This window comes from Marmota flaviventris, chromosome 8, assembly GCF_047511675.1.
Source record: "Marmota flaviventris isolate mMarFla1 chromosome 8, mMarFla1.hap1, whole genome shotgun sequence".
Lineage (NCBI taxonomy): Eukaryota > Metazoa > Chordata > Mammalia > Rodentia > Sciuridae > Marmota > Marmota flaviventris.
In genome coordinates this window covers 68,790,124-68,812,885 of record NC_092505.1, presented here as the reverse complement: position 1 = coordinate 68,812,885, position 22,762 = coordinate 68,790,124, and positions in this window count along the sequence as shown.

Here is a 22,762-nt window from a genome sequence, read left to right as displayed (position 1 = left end):
GAGGTTCATGTTAGGCAGTCTTTCTAGCAAAGGGGACTATATAGCACCTGACCCATGACTGAACCAAGGGAGCTCCATGACTACTAGCCTATGGCATAATTGGTTTTAAGAGTTTTGTCAAGACAAGCCCTGATAATAAGACACTGCCTGATCAGATTCTCCTTTAAAAAAATCTGGAGATTCTGGGAAAAATACTTACAGTTGGTAGCAGTTCAAGAACAAGAAAGACTGAAGGAAGTGGAGGAAGAAAGAATAGCTAAGTAATAGAGTAGTATACCATTAGAACAGGGATATATGTACAAATGCTTCAAAAGGAACACATAATAGGTTCATCTTATGTTCTTAGAGTTGCTGTCATCAGACCACTAGAGCTACTATGTGTCATGAAATATTTCTTCCTTGATGGAGCCTGGAACATAGGTCATTTATTCATTTAGCAAATATATGCTGAGCACTTACTGTAGGTTGGGCATGGTTCTTGATGTGGTCAATACAGAATTGAAACAGCAGACAAACTCTATGCTCAAATAAAATATAGGCCATATTTTAATGGGGAGAGACAGAAAACAAACAAAATTAATTAGTTAATTTTATAGTATATTAGAAGGGGAAATTGCTATGGAGAAAATAAAGTAAGAAGAGGAACATTGAGGGAAAGGGAGTAACAGAGGGTTGCAGTATTAAATATGGCAGTTGGGGAAAGCCTGAGAAAGTAATACTTAAGCAAAGATCTACGGGATGTAAAGGAGCTGTCTATGAAGATAACTGGATTGAGAGTGTTCCAAAAACAGTGAAAAGAACAAGTGCAGTGGTTCTGAGGTGAGGATGGGCCTAACATGTGACAGGAACGTAATGGCTGCATTAGATGAAGTGAAGGGTAGAAATAAGAGGCAAGGATATGTAGATAATATGTAAGGCCCTGTAAGCCACTGTACAGATTTCTGCTTTTACTCTGAAGGTCATGGGAGCCCTTAGAAGATTTTCAGCTGTAATAGGATAAATTTTTGAATAAGAGGATTCTGGATATATATTTTGAGTGTGTCCATGTTTTTTTCTGAGCTATTTAGGGTTGCTTATTTGTTAATCAAAATACATTAATCAGAAAACCTTATTGACTGAGTTCTACTTCCAAGAAGACTGAGTAAAAGTACTTGTCCTTATTTCCTTTACTTGGTACAAATAAAACACTGGATATTACATACGAAGAAGACTTGACAGGTGGGGAGAAGACGACAAGCTAGGGACCTAGGAACTCAAGAAACAACGAAGTAGTGAGTTCCCTAGGCTTCCTTTTTGCATTGTATATTCCATATTTGGAACTGAAGAGGCTCACAAATGGAAAATATCAACTGGCACAGACAGAACCAGGGAAGAGGAAGCCTCATAGACAGAAAAATTCAGACTTTTCTACTCTATGAAATATTGCAGAGAAAACTATGGCCCCACTTCCACCCATGCAAACAAGGTCATTGTGGAAGCGTAAATATATGTACTCACTGAACTATGGTGAATCATTCCCTGTGTCCCCACCAGGGTATCAACAAAAATCAAGCAGTGAGGCAGGACTTTTCATCCCGCCATCACCTCAGCAAGTAATGAAGTTCCACCATCATCCCTGGTGGTGTCAGTGGAAATCAGATGGGGAACCTAGATTTCTATTCCTTACCTAGCCACAATGGAGCACCCCTTCCTCTTACACTTGGCATGGATCAGAGGAGATGTAGTGAAGAGTCATAACACCCAGCATCATCCAATGACAGTGAGACACCCTCAACCTAGTGTCAGTGGAGAAACTCTCAATCCAGCAGTAATAAAGATTTCCCACCCACACTCAGGGGTAAATGGAGGCTGAATGAGGAACTTCTATATCCACCTTAGAGTATCAAGGCAGGACCCCTCCTGCCCTTGTTAGGGGAGATAGAGAAGAGAGGGGGTGAGGGAGAGAGAGAGAGAAACACAAGAAAACTAGTTAAAATGATATCCAGAATCTCAGTGCAAAAATGTCCCACTCTTAAAAAAATTCAACATCATAACAAGAGCCAGAATGATTTCAACTGAATGAAAGAAAACGATCAAGTAATGCCAACACTAAGATGATAACAAATATAGCACCAATTTGAAAAATATTTTAAAGGAACCATGATAACAATGCTTAGATGGAAATTATGAATATGTTGAAGCAAGTGAAAAAAATGTTAATAAATAGAAAGATAAGAAAAGTAGAGAAAAGGGAACAGGGGGAGAGAGGAGGAGAAGGGGAAGAATGGGGGACTGAATTGGAGCACATGATATGACATACATTTGTAATTATGTGAAAATGAATCCTAATATTATGTATAACTATTATGAACCAACAACAAAAAATAAAAAAGAAAAAGAAGAAAGCCTCAGCCAAGAAATAAAATATATAAAGAAGAACCAAAAGTAAATTTTAGAATTGAAAGATACAACCACCAAAATGGAAAACTGAGTAAATAGGCCCTGTAACACATTGAAGAGGAAAGGAGAACAGTGAACTGGAAGATTGAACAATAAAAATGACCCAATGTGAACAAAAGAGAGAAAGTAGACCGAAAAAAATGAACAGAATCTCAGGAACTTGTTGGGTTATAACAGAAGATCTAACACTTTGATTCCTGCCATTTTCAAAGGAGAGGGAAAAAAGTGAAATGAAAAATCCTTAAAGAAGTAATAGCAAGAAACTTCCCCATTTGGCAAGGAACATAAACCTGCGTATTCAAGAAACTGACCATACCACAAACAGGATAAACTCAAAATGATCCATGCCTTAATTATGTATGGAATTTTGTCAAATACCTTCTTGGCAAGGATTGATATGATGATTTAATTTTTCTTCTTTGGTTTTTAATATGTTATAATGATTGATTTTTCAAATACTGAATCAAACTTGCATTCTTGGAATAAACCACACTTGGTGGTGGTGTATGTAGCTGAATTCTATTTATATTTCTGAAGTCTTTATATTCATATCCATGAGGGGAATAAATATTTCTGTTAAGATTTTATTTTAGACATAGACAAGTTTATTCTAAAATTTATGTGAAAAAGGCAAAGTAGTTAAATTCAGCTGAATGATTTTGGAAAATATAAATAAGGTAAGAATAATCAGCTCACCCGATTTCTATACTTAGTAAGTAGCTAAGGTAATCAAGATGGTGTAGTAGTGTCAGAAGGATGGACATGTATTAATGGAACAGAATAGCAAACCTGGAAATAAACTTACAAAAAACATGCCCAATTCATGTTCGACAAAGTTGCACAAGTAATTCAATAAAGAAAAGATCACTTTCTTAACTAAAAATTCTGGAACTACTTACTAGACAACTGCAGGTGAAAAAAAAAACTATGAAAGATTGAGAAAAATACATAGAGAATCTTTGGGATCTAGGACTAATAAAAGATTTCTTAAATTTGATACCAAAAGCACTATCCATAAAATGAAAAATTGATAATATCAAATTAAAAACATTGGTCTGCAAAGACCCAGACCCTGTTAAGAGGAAGAAAAAATAAGCTATGGAGAGGGTGAAAATATTTTTAAAACATATACTTGACAAAAGACTAGTATCTAAAATATATAAAGAACACTCAACATTCAACAGTTTTCAAAATTGAAACTGGCAAAAAACATGAAGAGATATTTCACTGAACAGGCTTTACAGATGGAAAATAAGCACATTAAGAGGTATTGAACATCCTTGGGAAATTCAAAATCACAAGAAGACACCATTACATACCTATGGGAACAACTAAAATGAACAATAGTCACAATACCCATGGTTTCAGGGAAGCAGAGATACCGGTGGACCATTCACACACACATTGCTGTTGGTAATGTGAAAAGATACAGGCTCCCTGGGAAATAAGAGGGCAATTTCTTTATAAAACTTTGCAATTTCCATATCACTCAGAAATTTCTATCTCAGAGTTGGATGCATAGGTTTTTTTTTTTTTTTAATGAATTACATAACAAATTAAGGAATGACTCTCTCTGTCCCCACCTGTTCCAAAAGTTCCACTGTCCTGGAGGCTCATGGTCTTACATTCCGCCTTGAGAGTTTGCTAAGCAGGCTCAATGGGAGCTGTGATTGGAGGGATGGGGAATGCATTTTCTCCATAGTTCTTAAGGTTAAGGGGTGTCCAGTTGTATCTGGGGTAGTTACTGTTATTATTGTCTCCTATTCCTGTTAGGAATGGTTAAAAAAAACAAAAAACAGCCAAACAAACAAAAAGCAAAGAAGCAGAGGAAGAAATAAAACTACTTGGTATCACCTGAGTTGGAAATAATGCAATTGTGGAAAATATATACCCAAGTTCATATAATTTAGATTTGATGAGAGACTTTCTTTCTTTAAGCAATCAGGCAGGCCCTTAGTTTATTTTCCCTTATGACTTCTTCAGTCAAAAGGTCAGTGTAAAAAGTATAAAGAAAATAACCGATCTTCTATGTTGTACCTGCATTTTAATGTTTCAGGGTTCAAAACAAGCACAAGTAGTATTTATTTCACTTGATACAACCTTAGCATTTAAATTGCTATTCAGTCAGTATACCAGGTAGAATAGCTGGGACCATACCTGTTTGTTGAAATGTATTTCTACCTAAGAGAATGTAGTTAAAAGCACTGAACAGTTTTCAAAATGGAAATCAAACAGGAAGTGTGTTTCAAAGACAAACTTCTCCTATAGAAAAAAAAATCCCAACTTTAATGAGAATTGAGGGTAGTACAGAAGGTTATTATTTTCAATTGTGTAGATGCCAATTATTTGCCACAGAGAGGTCATTCCAAATACCTGTAATATGTTAATTACATTGGACTTTCACTGCACAAATTCACATTTTTTCAAAATGGAAGTTGTGAGCAAATAACTGTGAGAAACAATAACAATTTAGAGCTTCTGTGTCAGAAGTGCATTACTTATGCACCCATTTGATTATCAGTGTCCTCTTTAGTCTCCCCATTCAAAAATTGACTCTATTTCTGTTTTAACTTTGACTACCTGTTCTTTCCTGACCCATAATAAATTGGAGAATCAATAAAAGAAGAATGCAGGATTCAGACCCTCAAAATTTACAGTTGGATCACAATCTGCCTTTACAAATTACCTTAGGAAAAATCAAAATAGCAAAAATCATACTTTAAAGTCCAATTATTTTATTTGCAATAGTATCCTTAAATTATCACTGAACAAAATCAAGGGACAAATTGCCATTTTTTAAAATATAGTAAGTTTCACATTTTGTTAAGCAATAATATAAACTATCAAAATAAATAGTATTAGGCAAAGATTAAGAGTGATCAATGCGTTAGATAGTGATTTTATGCTTTTTCAATTCATTTTTGTGTAACTGAATTATTTGCAGGGAATTTTTCCATATGAATATTGGTATGTGGATTCTTGGTAATACAGATTATGTTATAAACAAAATTTCACAACATAAATAAAATACATGCTCATTTATTTTTTGCTTTTGCCTAATTTCAAGCAAATTATGATTTTTTAGCTTTACATCATTTCTTTATAAATACATTTTACACCTTAACTTTACCAGTTTTAATTATAACTGTGGGAACACACTTTGGAACGGTTAAATAGTAAAATATTTATGTCCAAATTGCCATCATCTTACAGTCTTAAATGTTTTGTTATGATCAAAATAACAAGATCATCATTTAAAATATACTACCAGAATGTCTAAAATATCTTTCTGAAGGGGCAACTGGTCAGAATAAACAATACAGCTTGAATATCTGCTCTTCGTAGGGCTTCTAAATGTGTTGTTGAAAAGAAATTGTATCGAGAAAACATCACCACTTACAAAAGTTTAATCAAGAATTTGTGGCAGGGGGCTGGGTGGTAGCTCTGTGGTTGAGTGATTGCCTAGCACATGTGAGGCACTGGGTTTCATCCTCAGTACCACATAAAAATTAAAAAAAAAATAAAGAATTTGTTTAAGTCTGGTCTAGGTGTTCAAATTAACATATCTGATTGCCATGAAAAATGAAGCTATATCTTGTATGTTTTATGCTTTTAGAACACTAAATCTGAAGGGAAACTGTATATCAAAGGATTTATAATGACATCTAATTGGAAGATATCCTACATTCCATACAGAGAATATGAACAAATGTAGAGTTGTGATTATATACTTTTGAGTACATGTAACCAACTTGAATACTCTATTTCATAGGCTAATGAGTTGTCATTTTCCTCATTAATTAGTGTGTTATTACATTGGCAAGATACGCTGTAAATATCACAAAGCTGAATAAATGGCATTTGGTGGGGGGGGAACTGTCACTGGTTTTGTGATTTCTTTTTTTTTTTGCAGCCCATCTTTGCAATCTTTGACCCCAATCTTGGGAGAGAGTATTTCCCTGAAGATTCATGTTGCTCATTAAACAAGGTCTGGATATCTTTATGGGATAATCATCACCACGGCGTGTAATTGGCCTTAAGGGAGAAAAAAGAAAACTGCTCACATTTATCCATTTGATTCTAGTGCTTCTCGAAGCAGGCACTGATTAAAGAGGAAAAAGAAATGTGTAGAGATAAAATGAGGTAGGAGAGAGTGGAGAAGGACAAGCTAAATAAGCAGGCTTGGATCTTGCTTTACATATAGGTATGATCTTTTTAGTCATCTATTCATTCAACAGGTATTTGTGCAGTTCCTACCAACTGGCAGTTGTAGGCTTCTAAATGTGTTGTTGAAAAGAACCATGGGGTTAGAATGGGGGAAATAAACAATCATACAAAGAAGTATAAATCAGTGGCCTTTGAATAAGAGAGACAAGGAATCTTGAAAGGAAATGTGGGGAAACTTCCCCAAGCACTTACGATTTGAAATAACATTTGAAGGAAAGTGATGCAAGTCAAAGAAAACCCAAATCATCTCTGAGGATGGTACGGCAGAGAAAATGCCTGACATTAAGAGGATGCACAACAATGAGAAATGGAAAGAAGTCCAAGGCAGGTGTGCAGGATGGAGAAGGCACAGAGAGGGTGGAGTGTGAGCTGAGGCTGGAGATTCCGGCAAAGCCAGGCTGCAGAGCCTGCAGAGGTTCCTACTAATGACCTGCACAGGGTTTTGAATTGCACTCATCAGTGTACAACTTCCTCGAACATGGTCACTGGGCTACAACCCCTTCCATGGAAGACAAAGCTTACTGATCAAGAGTTGGTTGGCATACTTTGGATGGCAGGAGAGCTGCAGAAAACCGCAACTCCAAAAAGTTGACTTCCTGTTGTGCACACTAGTCTGGAATTCTGTTTTGTGTTCATTAGTGGTGGATGGAGGAGGATACCTGAGGGAGGCCTGAGGAGGAGCCACACTATGGGAGTGAATGAGCATTTCTCTTTCTCCTTGGTTTAATATTCTCAGGAAATGGGTCTGTACCTGTGAAAGTTTTACAGAGACAGATTTCAGGCCATTGTAACAAATAAGTTCCTATAGAGTCATCCAGAGACTGGGTGGGCTTTCTGGGAGGAAAACCACTCTGGTGCTGAGGATGTTTGTGTATAGACTTAGTAAGTGGGTCAGGTACCTGTGAGGATAGTGGGTAAACATGGAAATATACAATAGCCAATATGTTTGCCAATCTTGGCATTCTTTTTAAAAAAAAATTTTTTGTAGTTGTAGGTAGACAGCTTGACTTTATTTGTTTTATTTTTATGTGGTGCTAAGGATCAAACCCAGTGCCTCACACATGTCAGGCAAGTGCTCTGCCACTGGGCTACAGCCCCGGCGCCAGCATTCTTTATTATAAGTATGAACATTGCCCTGTTTCGCTGCTCAGTGGGTCTGAAACAACAAAACAGCAAAATGATAATGATCATCATAATAATAATCCTTGATTTTCAAAAGTCAGGGCTTAACAAATGTTCAAGAGATTTGATCTCAATAATGGCTTTGAGAAAAATATGAGAAAAGTCAGCCCACAGTCCTCTGTATTAAATAAAGATTTCTTTGGTGGGGGGCTGGAAAGGAGAAGAGACTTGAAAATAAATTGAGATATATTTCTGAAAATTATCTTTACTCTATTTTCAATCCCTGACTGTTACCTCTAACCTGGTCTAAACTCAAGTTAAACCTCGAGAAGAATGAGGAAATGAAGAGTAGGTAACCCTCTGATATCATCACCCCCAATTTCCAAGTAGAATCCAGAAGATGCAAGGACTGTGATTTACCTGTGCCCCAGGGAACAGTTGAGTACAAGGTGGTTTCATGAACTCCCAATTTTACCCCAAATACAGATTGCAGAATTACATCGGTTACACATCCACATTTTTACATAATGCCCTATTAGTAACTGTTGTATTCTGCTACCTTTCCTTGGGAGTTCATAACCAACTTGAATCTAATGTATGAAATATGATATGTCAAGAGCTTTGCAACGTTTTGAACAACCAATAAAAAAAAAAAAGGTGGTTTCATGGCCAAAAGGAGTACCATGATGGAACTGATGCATCTGAGAATCACTTGGATATGGCACAGAGACCTGAACAGGTTTCTTAGTGGGGACCAAAAGATATAGTTGTGTCTTGGGGAATCAACAATTGAAGACGAGGAGAGAAAGTGCCTCAGTATATGATGTGAGCTAATTATTTAATGGAAGACATCTGATTGTTTTCAACTGGGCCACTTTAGACATTTTAAAAATAGGTTTTGATCATACCCCTGATCACAGCAGAAGTCATCTGGATATCAGGCAGTAAAGACCAGGTACCATAGCCCTTACACTGGAACTTAGTGAGTTCCCTAGATAGGGAAGAGAAGATGGGAAACAGTTCCTGAACTGAGATCACATTTCCATTCCCAGAATTATAAACTCAAAATAAAATTTGAGTTCAATTGTAGAAAAACAACGTCATGTTCCCTACACACCTAACTGTGTGAGCTGAGAGTTACAGATCTACTCCTTAAAGCTTATAGCAACATGCATTGGGGATTTTCAGATAGACGGATTTGGGGTTTTTGTTTGTTTGTTTGTTTGTTTTTTGGTACAAGGACTGAACCCAGGGGCGCTTAACCACTGAGCCACATACCCAGCCCTTTTGAATTTTTTTTTATTTTTATTTTGAGACAGGGTCTCATTAAGTTGTTTAGGGCATAGCTGAATGGCTGAGGCTGGCTTTGAACTTGCGGTCTTCCTGCCTCAGCCTTTCGAGCTGCTGCAGTCGAGTGCCACCATGTCCCGCTAGACTGACTTTTTGAGACACGTACCAAATATAAAACTGGTAGTGTTAAATCGGAACTTTGTTTACCAACTAAAACAAAAATCTATTCTCCTTAGGAGAGGAAAAACTCCTTATCTGAGCAAAATAAATTTAAAGCATAAATACATAAAAGTAAGTGACAACACAGACAGAGTCCAATCAACTTAAGAATTCTCCTGGTGAGTATCATCTAGTTGTCCCAAATCAGCAAGGATATTGTTTATTTTATACAAAGTTTCTACTGAAGTCATAGCCCAATTCTCTCAGGCATCTCAAACCTAATAACTGCTCACCAGAGTAGAACAGCCTAAACATGATCCTCTTTGAAATTGACTGTAGTCACTTTTACATCAGAGAAGAATGGCAAGCTGTCCCCTGCCTCTGAGCCAGGCTGTCAGAACTATTTCAACTAAAATGCATCCCCAAAGAAGGTACCCACATCCCCTTGTCCATATCTGGTTGGTTCCTGATGTACATCTCTACTGTTTTAATATTTGTTGTCTTGTAGTTAACTTCTAGGAAAAAAGGCTTGGGAACAACCTGTGGAAATTAAAATGAGAAGATACCTAGTGAAACTGGCATTTCAGGAGTACAGATGGTTTGGTCATTAGATTGTGACAGAAAGTGGCATTCATTGATCTTGTTACTATTTTATTCTTTATTTCTTTTCACCCATGGGCTCATATTGCAAGGGAAAGACTTAAGGAAAGAATGAAGGTTCTTGACTTCAAATCAAGGTTATTTCTATTGGTCCAAACAATTGCCTTTAATTTTGTAATATGGGATCCCAGAGGCAATTGTGTGAAGCCCAATAGAATGCGGTCCTCACTGCCTGATACACACTCACCAAGTGAAAGGAGGATCCAAGAAGAGTGGGTGTCTTTGTCCATTCTTGATGCCACTATCACAGAATACCACAGAGTGGGTACTTTATAAAGTACAGAAATTTAATCTCTTACCTGTCTGAAGGCTAGGAAGTCCAAGATCAAGACACTAGCATTTGGTATGGTTAGGACCTCTTGCTTCATCCTCACATGGCAGGAGGCAGAAGAGCAGACTATAGAAGCCTCTTTTATAAGAACCCTCAGCCACTAATGAGGGAGCAGCCTTTGTCACCTCTGAAGGCCCCAACTCCGAATACTGGCACATTGGCCACACCTCTATAGGGAGGGGACTCATGTAAACCATAACAGTGGAAAAGACTAATTCAGTTGATGGCATATCAGTAAACTATAAATATCAATAAATATACAAAGTAGAACAATCTTTGGTACATATGGATTAGTGTCTAAGGAGTCCCAGGAACTGAAGAAATTCTGCTGTGACTCTGTTATTCCAACTATACCAAAGTATCAGTCTTATACTTTCTTCCCTTTTCTCTAGTATTCTTCTTCCATATAGATAAAATTTTAAATCTTAGTGCAGCTAATATGCAAATGGAGTCTCCTTTTCAAAAAATCTGACAGGATCGGTCTTCTCTCTTTCATGTCTTACATTTGTGATGAAGATTAGGGATTGATGTCAGGACAACACATAAGGGGTGCCAGTTCCCACATGGAATTTTTCATTTTATTAACATTTGTGAAGTGATCAGGACAAGCATTCTCATATTAAAGAGAAAGTCTTGCTAATGTATGAAGACCTTAGCAGAAAAAAATGGGAATCCTGTCCAAGTGCCTTCCTTTGGTGTGGCTGATCTGCTACAATTTCCTCCCCATGAAGCCATCTGATGAAGCTGTGAGAGTCAATAAAAACAAACAAAAAACTGTGAAAGAAGTATTTCCTTCTGTTTTTTTAAAAAGAAGTGTTGATAGAGAAGTTTACCCTTTTCTTTTAATTATGATGAGGCTGGTCTGTACTGTAATAACATGCTCTGAGGATGCACATTCTGAGGAATCAGAGTTTAAAGCTACAAGAATCTAGTGATTATGGTTGGAGATTTAACTGGTTAGTATTTTTATGACAATTGCTGATGATTTTACTGAACTATTGCACAAGTTTTAGATAGTGTTTTCCCCTGATCCTATTTTTTCCCCTAAGCCTGACTGATTTTAGTGTGGAATTTGAAGAATATTTAGCTTTTCAGGTATATACATACCACTTAATAGCAGAGAGATCACTGGCACAGGCTGGTGTCTCTGGGAAATAGATTCTTAGCCCAGAGTTTGGTGTGCCAAATGTTTCTCATGGAGGGATCTTGAACAATACGCATGGAAGGAATGGGAAGAGAGCAGGCAGGGCGAGAAGTCACTGCAAGGGTGATTATTCAGAAGTCACTGAACAGCTCAGCTGACCCCACTGGGTAGCTCTGGAGTCAAACTAGTCATTAGAACATTAGAATGCTCAATATTTCCCTAAATGGTTGGCCCTTACACTCTGCCCTCGATTGGTTATTGAATGTGGCCACTCACTCCTACCACAAGAGCATGACCTTGGGTGAAGCATCTCTCTGCAGCTGAAGCACATCCAGAAGGGGCTGAGAGTTGGAGGTTGTCTGCAGGAAACATTCTCAGTGACTGGGGCAATAATCCTTCCTTAAAGGGGTATTTGGACAACATATCTTCATGTCCTCCTCATCTTGAATTCAAGGTAGAGCTAGAGACTCCCAGGCAGTAGTACCTCAAGGAATCATTCTTAAGATTTCTGATTGTATCCTTCCAGACTTCTCTCTGTGCCAATTTACTTTTCTCTTTGTCTGTGTCCATGTGTATAAAAGTGGAAATGGCATTGTACAGTAGGTTTTTTCCAGAACTTTTTCATTTGCTTCCATCCTTGTGGTAATTTTTTTTCACCAAAAACTTTTGGAGATCTGTCTAGTCTGTTTTGGATCTGGCACATTCCTAATAAATTACAGTTATGCAAGTGTTGTTGAAAAGATTGCTATTTGTCAGTCCAGTATCTATTCTTCCCTTCTTCCTTCTTCCTGATTTTATTTAAGGTGGCAATATACCCAGATTAAATGTCACCTTTTCTAGCTGGGATGATGCATGTCACAGTTCTGGCCAAGATATGAAAGCAAAGGCCATTACATGAGGCTTTCAGAAAAGCCTTTTAAATGCCACTGACTCAGCTGTCATGTCCTCTCCCTTCCTACTCCCCTTTGGAATGTAATTGTGATTCCCAAGGATAGGCATCAGGAGCCCCCCGTTAACACACGGATGGAAGCAAAACTTAAGGACAGAGGAGCAGAAAGCTAGACATGGGCTTCCCTTTGGCCTCACCCACCCTAGAATACCCACCTATATTTTATTACTTGATATTTTCCTCAGTTATGTATGAGTTTGGGGCTCTGCTTCATGGAAGCCAGGAAGTTGCAACTGGTGTGTCAGGTCTAGGAATGGCCTGAAGTATCCCTATACACATAATCAGCATCCATAATGTCCCTGAGATTTCTAGCCCTATTTCCCAGTACAACTTTTGAACATGCCTTTCAAACTATTATTGGCCTTTGGGGAGAAGTACAGTGTGTTATAATTGAGAGTCTGAAATTTAGGGTAAAAAGCATATGTCCCAAGTCCTGATTTGGGAACATAATGAACTAAGATCTTTTAAGATCATCTAAGCTTCAATTTCTTCATCTATCAAGTAGAAAACTTCACAAAGCTTTTCTTCACACAGTTCAATTAGAACCAAATAGATAGTGAGAGTTTCCCAAGAGATTCTAATATGCAGTCGGGGTTGTGGTCACTGAAGTGAGGAATGGAAATTGGGAGTTTGCCCAGTGCCTAGAGCAGTGGTCATTTGTAACCTGTTAGGAGTATATTCTTCAGCTAGCAGTTGGAATGTGCTCAACTCTGATGGGGATTAGGTCAGCAATGGAAAAAGTGCTGCATATTTAGAGAAATATCCATGGATGGATGAATGGATAAATAAAATAGACCATTATTTAGCAAAGAAAAAAGAAGGAAATCCTACCATATGTGAAAATCTGGATAAAACTGGAGGAAATTATGCTAAGTACAATCAAGCAAACACAGAAAGACAAGTACTTCATGATTTTCTTATGCATGAAAGGTAAAAATAAAATTCAAATTCATAGAAGCAGAGAGTAGAATGGGGGTTGCCAGGAACTGCAGTGGGGTGAGGGGTGGAGAGATGTTGGTGAAAGCGCACAACTTTTAGTTACTGAATGAATATGATCTGGAGATCTGCTGTACAGCATGGTGACTATAGTTAATACTGAATTGTGTGCTTAGAAATTACTAAAAGAGTAGATCTTATTGTTTTGTGAGGTAATGAACATGTTCATTAATGTAATAATTTCACAATGTATATCATATCAAATCATAACATAGTACACCTCAAATATATACATTTTTTCTTGTCAATTATACTTCAGTAAAACTGGGGGGTGTTCTAAATAGGAAAGGATCTCTATAGTATTTTAGGCCATGTTTACATTTTTAAAACTTTTTTTTTCAGAGAATGCTTAAAATTTGAATAAGTTCCATGGGGTTTTGTACCTACAGTATTTAATAAAAGATGTTTTGCATTGCTTTATCGTTCTTTTCCCTAAGGGTCAGTTGATAACTACCACAGGTGATGTGAAATGAGCCCTATACCTTGAATGAGCCCTATACTAGTGACATAAGGTGTTCTCTTGTCTGTCCAGCTTTCTCCCACCTTTCTTCAGGAAGTAGAAATTCAGGAGAGGCTGACAATGGCTCCTTCCACGATCTATCCCCCAACCCCATATACACCAAGTCAAAGAGGGTGGTTGTGTGAGCAAAGCCAGCCATACCCTCCAATCTCTTGGCCACAGTGACAGTTGGAGACAACAACCCAATCAGTCTTCCCCCAGTTTGGATACATGTAGAGATGAGGCAAGAGTCTCTTCCTTTGAAATGGAGAATTGGATTAGATTCCTGTGCCTACAGAGAACTTTGATGAGAATAAGGCAACATACAGAGAGATAAGCAAAAATGAGAGATCCAGAGAGCTGGTAATGTCATCCTTTGAGCCCCTGTTACCTGCTGTCTAGATGTGTAAGTTATGTGAGTCGATTTTTCTTTCTCCTTAAGCCATTTTGATCTGTGTTTCTGCTTTTGACCACTGTATAGGAATTCATTCTTATTCTCCACTCCTAGGCTGGTATAAGCAGAGTCATCAATTTATTCTAAACCAGGATACACATACCTGTGAAAATAGGACTTAGTTTAGAAGTCAGGAAATGTGAGCTTTATTTTTACATTCACATCAGATTGAAATTTTATCAGAAAAGGAACATTCCTAATAGAAAAATAGACTGCACAACCATCAGACCAGACAATAAATTGGAGGGCTCCAAGCTCTGGTCAGGTCCAGCTTTACTCGGTATGTGGGTAGGGGGAGCAGCCTATGTGGAGCATTAACAAAGGAAGAAACAGTGTTTTTTTTTGTTTGTTTGTTTGTTTGTTATAGCACCTTTCACTGTTCTTTTCATGATGACCTACAAATCTATGTAGAGTAGAAATCCCAGCAGAGATTTTGTGGAAACTGACAAACTGATTTTTTATTTTATATAAAAATACCAAGGGTCATGAATAGTCAAGATAATCACAAAGAAATAAAAAGCCCATATTAGATATCAAGACATTGTAGTACTACTAATTAAAAGAGCACAGTATTGATGCAGGGATAGATACACAGATGCACGACACTAAACAGAGCATCTATTCTTTCATTTAAGGTTTTGAAACAATTTCAGAAAAGTTGAAAAATGAATACAAAGAATACTTTATATCCGTCACTCCACTTTCCCCTGATGTTGCCATCTTGTGATTGATCTTAAAAAACTTTAAATTTGACATGTGAAGTTGTTTCTGTTTTATTTTAGTTTCCATTGCTATTTTATCTACACCTGTGACCTTCTAAGTTTTTTTTTCTGTTTATTAACTAGTTTACTTTTCTTCCTTGAACATGTTTTAGCCTGATAATTTCCATATCTTTGGAATCTTGTAAACTTGAGGTTTTATATTTAAATGCATTGCTCTTTGCCACCGGTGTACAAGTAAATTTAATTAATTATCTTTTAATTTTTGATGCAATAGTTTTGTATTAAGTATTGTAAGAATCTGTTCCTGTGTAGAGAACTATTTGTTCTAAATAGTGGCACATCATTTCTATTTTTTGAGAATGTATTGTGAATTCTGGAAAGGATCAGAAATCATATGTAGTCAAGTCAGGTGACCAGAATACAGATAAATAAAGGTCATTTTGGTAATAGAATGAACTACCCCAAAATAGCACCATTAGCAGCTGGAGTGATAATTGAAAATATTGTGATTTCTTATGTGATCAAGAATCTTCCTAAAAGCCAATTTAAAAAGCATTTTAAAACACTGGCATCAGTTGGATTATATGAGGTCCCATGAAATTAATTTGAAGGATAATAGGAAAAATTATTTTCGAATCCTGACTTTTATGACATAAGGCAGGGACACATGGCATAGAATTAAGAATCTGCAAATAGAATCAGAAGACCGTGTGAGCTCTGCTACTGTGAAGGTACGTGATCATTGGCAAGCTTTGTATTTTCTCTTTCAATGTATTTGTTGGGTGCCTACTATGTAGCAGACTTTATCCTGAGTGCTGGAAATATGTCAATAAACTAAAAAGTCAAATACCTTTACCTTATAGACTCTGTATTCCAGTTGTGCAAGACAACAAGTAAACAAAATAAGAAATGACATAGTAGATCAAAAGGTTTTAAGGACTTTTGAATTGTTTAAGTAAGGAAGGGGCATGGGGAATGTGGGGTGGAAGGAGACATTTGCCATTTTATATTATTTATTTCTTCTTAATTTAAATTAATATTATTTTCTGGTATATAAAAACATAAAGATTATATTAATGGGGTATCATGTGATGTTTTGATACATGCATAAATCATGTAATGTTTAAATCAGTACAGTGTAAACATATCTTGCTCCTTAAACATTTATTATTTCTTTAAGGCAAAAACTGGAGAATTCTTTCTTGTATAGTGCTTATTGTCATCAACAGTCACCCTATGGCAGAGCTTCTGAATCTTAATATTGTCTAACTGCAGCTTAGTATCCATCAATCAACCTTCCCTTAAGCCTCCTTGTTATCTTTAGTTTATTTTCATGGTAGCCCTTCTTAGAGGTCTGAGATATCTCGTTGTGGTTTGGATATGCGTTTCCTGTGATTGGTAATGATGAGCTTTTTTGTGTGTGTATCTGTGAGCCATTTGTGTATCTCCTTTTGTCCTGCAACTTTGCTGAATTCATATATCAGTTCAAATAGTGTTTGGTGGAGTCTTTGGGGGTCTATATATAAGATCATGTCATCTGCAAACAGTGACAATTTGACTTCCTTTTTTTCCGATTTGGATGGTTTTATTTCTTTCTCTTGCCTAATTGCTCTGGCTGGGATTTCCAGCACTATGTTAAATAAAAGTGGTGAAAGTTGGAAAACTTGTCTTACTCCAAATCTTCCAAAGAAAGCTTTAGGCTTCACTAAGAGAGAAAGCTGACAACTTAGGAAACGCTTGAAGGAGGGGAGAGACAAAGCCATGTTGCTATCTGGAGAGAAACATCCCAGACAGAGAAAATACCCACAGCGCTGCCCAGAGTGTTTTAGGGAAAGAAAAGTAGTTACTATGGCTGAAGAGAAGTGAATGGGTCAAGAGTTGCAGCAGCGGAGGTGAAAAAGGTAAGGAGAGAAGAGAGAGGGGCAGATGGTGTGTAGCTGTTAAGGCCACTTCAAGGACTACTACTTTTATCTTGAATGTGAATAGGACCCTATTAGGGTGGTGAATGACATGACCTTCCTCTGCTTTAATTGGACCACTCTGGCTGCTCTATTGAGAATAAAGTATATAGGGAAACTAGCCAGGACCTTGCTGTAAAAATCCAGGTGAGAGATAATGGCAGCCTAGAGCTGGCTGGTGGTAGGAGAGGTGGTAGCTTGGTACAGAAAGGGGTCAAGTTCTGGATTTATTTTCATTATTTTTTCATATGTAGTGATCTAAATAATGTATATTATATGATGGTGATAATAGCCACATATAAGCAAATGTTATCTTAATGAATGACTATCAGTTTTGATATTATGTGTCTCTAAATACTCCTTAAAAGTATAAAATGATACATAAATGTGAAAATTTGTGCTCAGAAGGAGTGGTGTGGACATACATGCTGGAGTAGAGGCCAAATATGCTAATTGTAAGTTTTTTCCCCCCTGAAAACAGGTGAGGGCTCATTGTCATTTTAAGAGCATAGGGAAACTCTTTAATACCTATATAACTATTAGTTTGAGAGTCAAAAGGACTTGTTAGCATTTGAAAAGCATTGTTCATCTAGAGATAATAGTTTATAGATTGTTTATAGATTGTTGTATGCTCAGTCCTCAGTGGAAGGGCCCGTTAATTGTGACTCAAATAGGGGGCAGTGTTGTACACCTGTAATCCCAGCAGGTAGGGAGGCTGAGGCAGGAGAATCTCAAATTTGAAGCTGGCCTTAGCAACTCAGCAAGACCCTGCCTCAAAATAAAAAATAAAATTAAAAAGACTGCGGATGTAGTTCAATGGTAAAGCACCACTGGGTTATATCTCCAATACTAAAATTAATTAATTAATTTGTGATTTAATTTAATTAGTTAATGTGATTCAAGAACCCAGAGATTAGTGTGTCTGGTACAAGTCTATGGCCAACCTCTTGGCAAGATAAGGAAATACTCCCCTTAGAAGTATCCTTGGCTTCATGTACCTGAGGCATTAAAAATTCTAAAATTTATAGAGACAAGCATGCATTAAGCCATAATGATGGCCACACATTGTGCTAGATGCCTACATATGTCATCCTCATAAAAACTCCACCAGGTATTTTTAACCTAATTTTACCAGAGGGAATTCTCTAGCTTATGAGGAAAAATGACTCATCCATAGTCATTTGTTTAGTGAGTGATGGAGGTATGTTTGTCTGTGACTTTTTTTTTTTTTTTGGTGTATCTTAACAAAGGAAATATTCATGACCCACGGTCCTCAGGTACTGTAAAGATGATGCTAGAAGATAGAGTGTGGACGGCATCTAACCTTTTGCATGAAAACTACAGGGATGGGCTCTTATAGAGAGATGTGAGCCAGTATGATTTCCATAACTGATTGTGCATTAGAATCACCAGAAATACCAGGGATATACTTACTTTTTTTATTTTGCAAAATATTTCCAGGTAACTTCTATGTAGACAGTTTTTCACTCACCTACTCTTGCATGCATGATGGAGAAGATCTCATGAATTAGGTGTAGGGATAAAAACTAGCAACTTGAGACAGAACTCACAGGTAGCAAACTAAGAGTTTTTAGCCATAAGAGGTTTTGTTTTTAAGTCTGGGCTTGCAATTTGAGTGAAATATGTACAGTCTTTTCTTCAATTTTGTTTCTAAGTGAGTAATCTTTTTGAAGGACTGAGGCATCATTCCCTGCATTGTAAGAATCTCCTGGAATCATAGATGTGAGAAAGGGCAGGGACCTTGGAAACTGGTCCTGTGACTTCAGAGCGGAGAAGACCAAGACTCGGAGGCTAAAGGTCGCTAGAGTGCAGAGTTGATGCTTAGTCCAGAGCTCTTTTCACCAAGCAATTCTGCCCTCCTTTGTGCTTCTCAATGTCATCAGTCACTCAACTGGTCAAACTTGGTATTCTCTGGGTTTAATCTGAACATCCAATTTTGCCTACCTATAGATAGCTGTCCCCAGAAACAAACTCTGAGTAGTCCCTGTCCACTCAGTTTTAATAATTTAGATTTCTCCAGCAAGCATAAGACCCTAGTTTAGTTTTAAATGTCAGGATTTCCCTATATTTCATTTTCATTTTTAAAGGTTATTCTAATTTAAGTGCGGGGAGAGGGAAGTCAGGCAAGCAGCCTTTCTCTAGTGCTCATATTGTTTCTTTAATGCACCAACCCTTCTTTTAAATCTTTTCATTTGCCTCTCAGCCATCAATTCAATTTTAAGTGAAGCGTATTTTCTCATTTACTTCCTCAGTTATTTTTATGCCAATGCATTTTGAAGAAAACATTTACCCCACTTAATCCAGTCTCAATCCACTTTCTGCTTTTGACAGATACCTATTTAGATGGAAGTTTCTTTGTTGGTGCCAGAAAGAACCAAGACTTAGTTAAGGAGCTCATTAGCCACTGATTTGGGGAAGAGAAAACAAATGACCTCTTATCCTCATCCTGGACCATTCCCTCTTGTTCCCTTTCTCCACATTTTGGCCCAAAGAATCAGGCCATAAGCTTCCAGGTACATCTTTATACAGAGAATTTAGTAATACAACTTTAGCCTTCTTTTCCCCTAGGAAGTCATTTTAATAAGGCAAAAATTATTAACCTTTAGAATCTCCCCCTTCATCTTTCTATCTTTTAAAAATAGTATTTTTTTTCCTTCAAAGTGTCAAGGGATTGTAGGAGAAAGAAAAGGAAATACATTGGATCTGGATTTTCTGTAGTTGGTATCATGTTTCTGGTTGGGCCACTTTGGTAAAAAGAGGCTCAGAAATTAAGATTGTTGAAGGTCTTCACACACCAGCCCACTTGTCATGGAATCTCTTAGTTGAAAATGTTACTGTATAACCATATGGCAAAAAACTCATAGAGTTTTAATTAAATAACACTGAAATGCAAATGTAGTTGTTGGGTTGTAGGCTCTGCTTAAAGCTTATAATCTAAAGGAAGAAATTTATTTAAAAATATCTGGCTCATGTATGGCTTCACATGTAGATTAGGACACTATCTTTGGACTCAGCATCATAATTAAATTGCAGAGGGAATCCTGGAGAAGGAGTGTGACTTGAGATATATGAACTTAAGGGATGGACACTTGAGAGAAATAACACAGCTTTTGTTTTTTCCCAGTCTTTCCTTTTTGTTCCCATGTCAGCTAAGCATGGACCAACCAAAGTTTTTAGGCTCCTGAATTTCAGATTTATCTCTTTAGGAACACCCTGAGGAAAATCATAGAATAGATGCAATTTTGTGACTTGCTTTATTTTGATAAACAACTAGGATCTTCCCATTATCCCTACTCTGTAACACAGTTTCCTGCCTGTCCTCCGAACAGACAGGAAATAGCTGCTCTTTGGAAAGGAAAGTGAGACCTTCACCTCTCCTCCGGGACCCCTCGGAATCAGTGTGGGAAGAGGAAGACCTGGAGTGAGCTTTAGGTATCTTGCATAAAATGAGCTTAGAAATGCAAGGGGCATCATCCAGGGAAAATCTGGACCCAAATTTGAGTAAATCTCACAAACCAGTTAGGATTCCAATGGGGATAATGGGCTGAGCTAGTGGATTTAGGTCCTAGGCAATAGGGTGACTAGAGCCTGAGGAAGCCACATGAGAACTATAGGGTTCACAGAATAAAGTAAGAAGACAGCCAATGATAAAGGCAAACTTGGATGCTCTAAATTTGTACCTATGGATCGTGAGTTTGTCCTTCAGGGTCTCTTGGCTCACCCCACCTGTTCCATCTGTGCTGGTACTCAAGTTTTAAATTCCTAGTTCCTAGCCTCAGCCCCTGTGGTGCTGGCCCAGGGCCCTACTGACTGAACTTCTCCATTCCTGCTGTTTCCTTGTCAGGCCAGTTTGTAGTGGATACTAGAGTCTTCTAGGCCAGAGGAGAGAGGGAGGAGTTTTTCCTGTCCTCTGTGCCTCGGCAATAGCCCCATCCTGCAGGGACAGTCAATGTCAACTATTTCTCACTTCCTCTGAGGCACCCTGTCTCCCTTCCACAGAAAACTGGTTTCCAGCTCCTCTTTCAAAACTGTCCTAAAACCCCCTAACCTCTTCCCAGTGCTCCCTCAGCCTAGGGTGGTGGTTGCTTTCTGCTGTCAATAGTTCTATGTTACTTCAGTGTCCTCTCTTTTCTTTCTCCATCATCCAATGTCCTTTGTACAAATTCTCTCTGTTAATATTTCTGCTTCCCTGACTAGATTCTGACTGAGGGTGGGCTCCGGCTGACTGTTTGAGGTGGGGAGCCCACCCTCATTTTCTACATGCTCTTCATACTTCTTCTGGAATTGCACCAAGTGGGCTCACTTAATCCTGATAGCTTGGTAAGGTTGCTTCTGTCCTCACTTTATTTCTGGTGACTCAAAGAAGTCATGTCATGTCCCACAATCACCCAGCATATGCAGGAACTCGATTCAAACCCAAGTTTGTCTGATGCGCAAGCCTTTCTCTTTGGATTCCAGCTCGCTGCCTGTGTCTGACTTCCCTCTTTCTGCTCTCCCATCATCCGATGCTCCTTTCTCTGAGTGGGGCATGTGGAGGTGGGCATCCTCTCCTGGAGTGGAATAGCAGAGGAATAGCAGGGCCTTGAGTGTCTGTCCATGAAAGATGGGTGAAGAGGAGGATGATAAGGTCCCAAAGGCAGTCTACTGAGATAGGGGGACCCATGGATACAATGCCTGGGGTGAGACTACTTCCCTCAGTAGTGAAAATTGGCAAACCAGGGAAGGGAGAACTGGCTGAGAATGCTTCAGGCAAATCAAGATGGGGTCAACTGGGGCAGGGGCAGAAGCTGCTTTAAACGTCTGCCTTTCTCCTAAGAAGGTTTAGACACCCTGAGAAAGATTAAGCTATGAAGAAAATGAAATATCTTTAGCATTATTCTAGCACCTTGTATTTGAAAATTTTTAGAATATATGGAGCACTGTACAGTTTAAGACATTGTACCATCTGATGATGCAATAACTGTGGAACTGTTTACCTTGTGGATATTCTGGCTGTTAAAATGGTGCTTCCCTTTTCCCTTTCACAGCTAAGAAGTTCAGAGTCCAATGGGAAGCCCAACTTCAACAAAAGCTAGATCTCTGTGGTATTATGGTTGTAGTGATTGCCCTCACTTTATTTTATCTGTTGTCATTTTATTTCAACATATTTTATCTTATACTGCATACCTCTTGGTGAATCTTTCAAAATCTTTTGGAAAATTATCCAGGATATCTCTACTTCCAACGACATCTTTATCTGTACATTGGTCTATGGTTTCTTCTCTGGGTCCACTAATATTTCAATTTTACTGACAATTATTCCTCATCTATCTCCATCTGTACCTTTATCCACATTCATAACTATGAGGGAGGCAGGGACAGTCCAACTCTGCCCTTTTAGTTTTCCAGTTGTGTGTTTTTATACCCAGATTTGAATATGAAAGCATAAGTAGGAAGCTTTTTGACACTAAGATGGTTCACATCTGGTCTTGGAAACCTCCAGTATGTTTCCACGATAAAGCCATCCATTGACAGACACACTAATGGGCCTGTGATATAGAACCCAAAACTTAAAAAGTTCTAACCCATCAAGAAATCCCATTCATCATTTCATTTTTTGGAAAGGATATAAAAAATGAAATGTCAGAGCTATAATGTCAGGACCGTTTCAAATGTCAAGTGCTTGTTGTTGCATAGCCAGGCTGTCTGCTGTTCTGATCAAACCTCCAACTGGCATAATAATTACAGATGATACATCACATTTTCATGCACAACTGGATCCAGATTTATAACAAATCAGATGGAAACATTC